Source organism: Chrysemys picta, unplaced genomic scaffold (assembly GCF_011386835.1).
Source record: "Chrysemys picta bellii isolate R12L10 unplaced genomic scaffold, ASM1138683v2 scaf4, whole genome shotgun sequence".
In the NCBI taxonomy this organism is placed as follows: Eukaryota; Metazoa; Chordata; order Testudines; family Emydidae; genus Chrysemys; species Chrysemys picta.
The window spans coordinates 759,352-766,466 of NW_027052711.1; the positions used below are offsets into that span (position 1 = coordinate 759,352).

Consider the following 7,115-nt stretch of genomic DNA (forward strand, 5'->3'; position numbering starts at 1 on the left):
ACCCGTTCGATTCCACGGGTTGACCTGGTGCCCGGGAAGCGAACCGGCCAGCAGGTGAACCCGTTCGATTCCACGGGTTGACCTGGTGCCCGGGAGGGGACTCTGAAAATTTTTCAGCCCTTTCGACTCGGGGTTGACCTGGTGGCCGAGAGGGGACTCGCACGGCAGGCAAGCCGCCCTGGGCTCACCCTCCCCGGCCGCAGCGAGGGACTGCCTCCCGGTCGACTGGATCGGGCCCCTGGAAGTCTGGAAAAAAGAATGGAACCTGACGCCTCCGAGGAGGGGGCGCCCAGGGAAGGAGGGAGATCCGGGTTGACCTGCTGACCGGACGGGAAAGAGGCCACCGGGCGTCCCCCCCCCCCTTAAAACCTAGGGGTTGACCTGGTGGCCGGAAAGCGAACCGGCCAGCAGGTGAACCCGTTCGATTCCACGGGTTGACCTGGTGCCCGGGAAGCGAACCGGCCAGCAGGTGAACCCGTTCGATTCCACGGGTTGACCTGGTGCCCGGGAAGCGAACCGGCCAGCAGGTGAACCCGTTCGATTCCACGGGTTGACCTGGTGCCCGGGAAGCGAACCGGCCAGCAGGTGAACCCGTTCGATTCCACGGGTTGACCTGGTGCCCGGGAGGGGACTCTGAAAATTTTTCAGCCCTTTCGACTCGGGGTTGACCTGGTGGCCGAGAGGGGACTCGCACGGCAGGCAAGCCGCCCTGGGCTCACCCTCCCCGGCCGCAGCGAGGGACTGCCACCCGGCCGACTGGATCGGGCCCCTGGAAGTCTGGAAAAAAGAATGGAACCTGACGCCTCCGAGGAGGGGGCACCCAGGGAAGGAGGGAGATCCGGGTTGACCTGCTGACCGGACGGGAAAGAGGCCACCGGGCGTCCCCCCCCCCTTAAAACCTAGGGGTTGACCTGGTGGCCGGAAAGCGAACCGGCCAGCCGGTGAACCCGTCCGATTCCACGGGTTGACCTGGTGGCCGGGAAGCGAACCGGCCAGCAGGTGAACCCGTTCGATTCCACGGGTTGACCTGGTGCCCGGGAGGGGACTCTGAAAATTTTTCAGCCCTTTCGACTCGGGGTTGACCTGGTGGCCGAGAGGGGACTCGCACGGCAGGCAAGCCGCCCTGGGCTCACCCTCCCCGGCCGCAGCGAGGGACTGCCACCCGGCCGACTGGATCGGGCCCCTGGAAGTCTGGAAAAAAGAATGGAACCTGACGCCTCCGAGGAGGGGGCGCCCAGGGAAGGAGGGAGATCCGGGTTGACCTGGTGACCGGACGGGAAAGAGGCCACCGGGCGTCCCCCCCTTAAAACCTAGGGGTTGACCTGGTGGCCGGAAAGCGAACCGGCCAGCCGGTGAACCCGTCCGATTCCACGGGTTGACCTGGTGGCCGGGAAGCGAACCGGCCAGCAGGTGAACCCGTTCGATTCCACGGGTTGACCTGGTGCCCGGGAGGGGACTCTGAAAATTTTTCAGCCCTTTCGACTCGCGGTTGACCTGGTGGCCGAGAGGGGACTCGCACGGCAGGCAAGCCGCCCTGGGCTGACCCTCCCCGGCCGCAGCGAGGGACTGCCTCCCGGCCGACAGGATCGGGCCCCTGGAAGTCTGGGGGGGGGGGGGAATCGCCCCACGCCTCCGAGGAGGGCTGCCCGGGCGGGCCTGGCCCCGGAGCTCGAAAAAAAAAAAAAGGATCGGGCCCACTAGAGACATGGACCAGGCCGCCCTGGGCTCACCCTCCCCGGCCGCAGCGAGGGACTGCCTCCCGGCCGACTGGATCGGGCCCCTGGAAGTCTGGGGGGGGGGGGGAAATGGAACCTGACGCCTCCGAGGAGGGGACGCCCAGGGAAGGAGGGAGATCCGGGTTGACCTGGTGACCGGACGGGAAAGAGGCCACCGGGCGTGCCCCCGTTAAAACCCCTAGGGGTTGACCTGGTGGCCGGAAAGCAAACCGGCCACTGGGTAGGCCGGTCGGCAACCTAGGGGTTGACCTGGTGGCCGGGAAGCGAACCGGCCAGCAGGTGAACCCGTCCGATTCCACGGGTTGACCTGGTGCCCGGGAGGGGACTCTGAAAATTTTTCAGCCCTTTCGACTCGGGGTTGACCTGGTGGCCGAGAGGGGCCTCGCACGGCAGGCAAGCCGCCCTGGGCTCACCCTCCCCGGCCGCAGCGAGGGACTGCCCCTCCCCACCCCCCGGCTGACAGGATCGGGCGCACTGGAAGTCCGGGACAGTATTTTCCCCGACGCCGGGGAGGGCGGGCGGAGGGGCTCTGGCGGCCAGCCCGGGCCCCGGAGCTCGAAAAGGAAAAAAGGACCGGGCCCGCGAGAGACGGGGGCCCTGCCGCAGGGGGGGGGGCAGTCCGACCGGGGCTCACCGTGCGGCAGGCCCGGGCGTCGGCAGGGGAAAGCGGGCGAGGAGGCGCGGGGCCGGGTGCCTACGGCCATACCGGACCGAACGCCCCCGATCCCGTCCGATCTCGGAAGGTAAACCGTCCCGGGCCTGGCTAGTACTTGGATGGGTGACCGCCTGGGAATCCCAGGTGCCGTAGGCAGCTTTTCCCGGTCCGAGTCAGCTCTCTCTCCTTTTCTGGGGGGGAAGGAGAGGGGGGGACGGGCCGGAAAGCCCCTCGTCGCTCCTGCCGAGTCGGAGGTCGCGGCCGCAGGTCACGGGTCTGGGCGCCTGGGGTCCGGCTCCCCACCCACCCGGCTTCCTCCGCGGAGGACCCCCCCCGGGGCCACCGAAGCCGCTGGGGGAGACGCCGGGCATGGGGCGGACTGGCCCGGACCCTCCCGGCCGCCGGCCCGCAGGTCCGCCCCGAATCCCCCCCCGCGGCCACCCAGGCCAGGCCTGGCCAGGCGGGACGGACGGCGGGTGTCCAGCGCCCAGCGGCTTCCTCCAGCGGGGACCCACGGACCCCAAAGCCGCAGGGGGAGGCCCCGGGCCTGGGACGGACTCGCTCGGACCCCCTGCGCCCGGCCGCCGGCCCGCGGGACCGCCCCGAATCCCCCCGCGGCCACCCAGGCCAGGCCTGGCCAGGCGGGACGGACGGCGGGTGTCCAGCGCCCAGCGGCTTCCTCCAGCGGGGACCCACGGACCCCAAAGCCGCAGGGGGAGACCCCAGGCCCGGGACCGACTCGCTCGGACCCCCCGCCTCCCCTGCGCCCGGCCGCCGGCCCGCGGGACCGCCCCGAATCCCCCCGCGGCCACCCAGGCCAGGCCTGGCCAGGCGGGACGGACGGCGGGTGTCCAGCTCCCAGTGGCTTCCGCCAGCGGGGACCCACGGACCCCAAAGCCGCAGGGGGAGGCCCCGGGCCCGGGACGGACTCGCTCGGACCCCCCGCCTCCCCTGCGCCCGGCCCCCGGCCCGCGGGACCGCCCCGAATCCCCCCGCGGCCATCCAGGCCAGGCCTGGCCTGGCGGGCCGGTGTGCAGCTCCCCCGGGCTTCCTCCCCCGACGACCCGCGCCCCCCTGAGCCGCAGGCGGAGACCCCGGCCCCGGGGCGGACCGGCCCGGGCTCGCCCGAGCCCCCTGCGCCCGGCCCGCAGGACCGCCCCCCCGAATCCCCCGGGAGAGGCCCGGCCTGCACGCCACTGACGACCCGCGGCCCCCAAAGTCGCAGGAGGCGCCCCCCCCCCCCCGGTTAGCCCCGTCTCGCTCCGCGCCCCCCGCCCCTCGCTGCCGGGACCGGGCGCCGCCCCAGAGTCAGCCGCAGCCGGCCGGCCTGAGAGCTGCCCTCCTGTGGACGACGGTGAGTTTACCTTGATACTAACCGGCCGTCAGCCAGGTCAACCCCATTGCTAGACTGGGGTGGACCTGGTGGCCGAGTGGGGACTTGGAACATTTGACAGCTGCTTCCCGGGGCTTGACCGGTTGTCCTGAACGCCCCCCACCCCCACCCCCAGCCCCCGGCTCCTGCTCCCCTCTCCCCAGCCTCGGTGCTCCGCTCCCTGCCTCGGAGGCTGCCTCTCTGCGGCGCCTGCATCGCCTCCGAGGACGCGCACCCTCCGGAGGCTGGACGTAAACCCACCACTGCCGCCGACCCGGCTCTCCGAGGGACGACTGTGAGGCCCCCCACCCCACCCCACCCCCGGACCGCCCTGGGGACGACTGCTAAGCCTCCCCCACCGGACCGCCCGGGGGAAGACTGCGACGCCTCCCGCCAGGCCCCCACCCAGCCTGGGGGAAGACTGCTAAGCCTCCCCCCCACACACACACACACACACTGTCGGGGGATGACGATTAAGCCTCTCCCGGACTGCCCGGGGGAAGACTATTAAGCCTCCCCTGGAACCACTATTAAGCCTGCCCCCGGAGTCCTCGGGGGATGACTGCTAAGCCTCCCCCACCGGACCACCCGGGGCAAGACTGCTAAGCCTCCCTCCCACACACACACACACTGTCAGGGGAGGACTATTAAGCTTTCCCGCTGGAGCGCCCGGGGCGGACGACTGTTAAGCCTGCCCCCGGAGTCCTCGGGGGAGGACTATTAAGCTTTCCCCCCTGGAGCGCCCGGGGGGGGGGGGGGGGGGGGACGACTATTAAGCCTGGCCCCCGGAGTCCTCGGGGGACGACTATTAAGCCTCCCCCGGACCTGCTCCCTCTCGACTATTAAGCCCCCCCTCTGCGGTCCTCAGCACCACTGCCGCGCTGCCCTGGGAGTGGGGTGACATCCGGTCCGGAAAGCAAACCGGCCACCAGGTCAACCCGTCGAATCCAATGGGTTGACCTGGTGGCCGGAAAGCAAACCGGTCGCCAGGTCAACCCGTCGAATCCAATGGGTTGACCTGGTGGCCGGAAAGCAAACCGGCCGCCAGGTCAACCCAGTAGATTCAGCGGGTTGACCTGGTGGCCGAACGGGGACTTTGAAAATTTGACAGCCGCTTCCCGGGGGTTGACCTGTTGTCCCGGTGGGGACTTTGAACATTTGACAGCCGCCTCCCAGGGCTTGACCTGTTGTCCCGGTGGGGACTTTGAACATTTGACAGCCGCCTCCCAGGGCTTGACCTGTTGTCCCGGGGGGGACTTTGAACATTTTACAGCCGCTTCCCGGGGCTTGACCTGGTGGCCGAGTGGGGACTTTGAACATTTGACAGCCGCTTCCCGGGGGTTGACCTGTTGTCCTGAACGCCCCCCACCTCCCCCCCCCCGGCTCCTGCTCCCCACTCCCCAGCCTCGGTGCTCCGCTCCCTGCCTCGGAGGCTGCCTCTCTGCGGCGGCTGCATCGCGTCCGAGGACGCTCACCCTCCGGAGGCTGGATGTAAAGCCTGACACCCGCCACCGCCGCCGACACGGCTCTCGGAGGGACGACTCTGAGGCCTCCCCCCACCCCCGGACCGCCCTGGGGACGACTGCTAAGCCTCCCCCCCGCCCACACCCACACCCACACTGTCGGGGGATGACTCTTAAGCCTCTCCCGGACTGCCTGGGGAACGACTATTAAGCCTGCCCCCCCCGGAGCACTCGGGGGACGACTATTAAGCCTCCCGCGGACTGCCCGGGGGATGACTATTAAGCCTCCCCTGGAAGGACTATTAAGCCTCCCCCGGACTGGCCGGGGGACGCCTATTAAGCCTATCCTCGGGGGAGGACTATTAAGCTTTTCCCCCTGGAGCGCCCGGGGGGACGACGATTAAGCCTGGCCCCCGGAGTACCCGGGGGACGACTATTAAGCCTCCCCCGGACTGGCCGGGGGACGACTATTAAGCCTCCCCCGGACCTGCTCCCTCTCGACTATTAAGCCCCCCTCTGTGGTCCTCAAGACCACTGCCGTGCTGCCCTGGGAGTGGGGTGACACCCGGGCCGGAAAGCAAACCGGCCACCAGGTCAACCCGTCGAATCCAATGGGTTGACCTGGTGGCCGGAAAGCAAACCAGCCGCCAGGTCAACCCGTCGAATCCAATGGGTTGACCTGGTGGCCGGAAAGCAAACCGGCCGCCAGGTCAACCCAGTAGATTCGACGGGTTGACCTGGTGGCCTTAAAGCACGACTCTTAAGCCTGCCTCCTGGAGCGCTCGGAGGACGACTATTAAGCCTCCCCCGGACTGGCCGGGGGACGACTATTAAGCCTCCCCCGGACCTGCTCCCTCTCGACTATTAAGCCCCCCTCTGTGGTCCTCAAGACCACTGCCGTGCTGCCCTGGGAGTGGGGTGACACCCGGGCCGGAAAGCAAACCGGCCACCAGGTCAACCCGTCGAATCCAATGGGTTGACCTGGTGGCCGGAAAGCAAACCAGCCGCCAGGTCAACCCGTCGAATCCAATGGGTTGACCTGGTGGCCGGAAAGCAAACCGGCCGCCAGGTCAACCCAGTAGATTCGACGGGTTGACCTGGTGGCCTTAAAGCACGACTCTTAAGCCTGCCTCCTGGAGCGCTCGGAGGACGACTATTAAGCCTCCCCCGGACTGGCCGGGGGACGACTATTAAGCCTCCCCCGGACCTGCTCCGTCTCGACTATTAAGCCCCCCTCTGCGGTCCTCAGCACCACTGCCGCGCTGCCCTGGCAGTGGGGTGACACCCGGGCCGGAAAGCAAACCGGCCACCAGGTCAACCCGTCGAATCCAATGGGTTGACCTGGTGGCCGGAAAGCAAACCAGCCGCCAGGTCAACCCGTCGAATCCAATGGGTTGACCTGGTGGCCGGAAAGCAAACCGGCCGCCAGGTCAACCCAGTAGATTCGACGGGTTGACCTGGTGGCCTTAAAGCACGACTCTTAAGCCTGCCTCCTGGAGCGCTCGGGGGACGACTATTAAGCCTCCCCCGGACCTGCTCCGTCTCGGCTATTAAGCCCCCCCCCTCTGTGCTCCTCAGGACCAGTGCCCCCGGCTCAAGTCCCGTCCGGCCACCAGGTCAACCCAGGGCCCCGGAGAGGGGAGAGGAAAGGAGGTGGCCGGGCCGCACAGCAAACCGGCCACCAGGTCAACCCCAGGAATCCCATGGGTTGACCTGACGTTCCCCGAGGGGAAAGGGGGTGGCCGGAGCCTCCTCCGCCGAGGGTCGCCCTGCCCGGGGCTCAAAGTCCCGTCTGGCCACCAGGTCAACCCAGGGCTCCGGAGAGGGGAGAGGAAAGGAGGTGGCTGGACCCTCCTCTGGCGAGGGTCGCCCTGCCCACCTCCTCCGGC

The 7,115-nt window shown here is 68.8% G+C and overlaps 1 non-coding gene across 1 annotated transcript; it reads left to right on the forward strand.

Annotated features, from left to right (window-relative positions):
• The first annotated feature begins 2,428 nt into the window (after nt 1–2,428).
• LOC135977591 (5S ribosomal RNA) lies at nt 2,429–2,547 on the forward strand. Its single transcript, XR_010595026.1, has one exon. It is a non-coding gene; the product is annotated as a 5S ribosomal RNA (ribosomal RNA).
• The last annotated feature ends 4,568 nt before the right edge of the window (nt 2,548–7,115 follow it).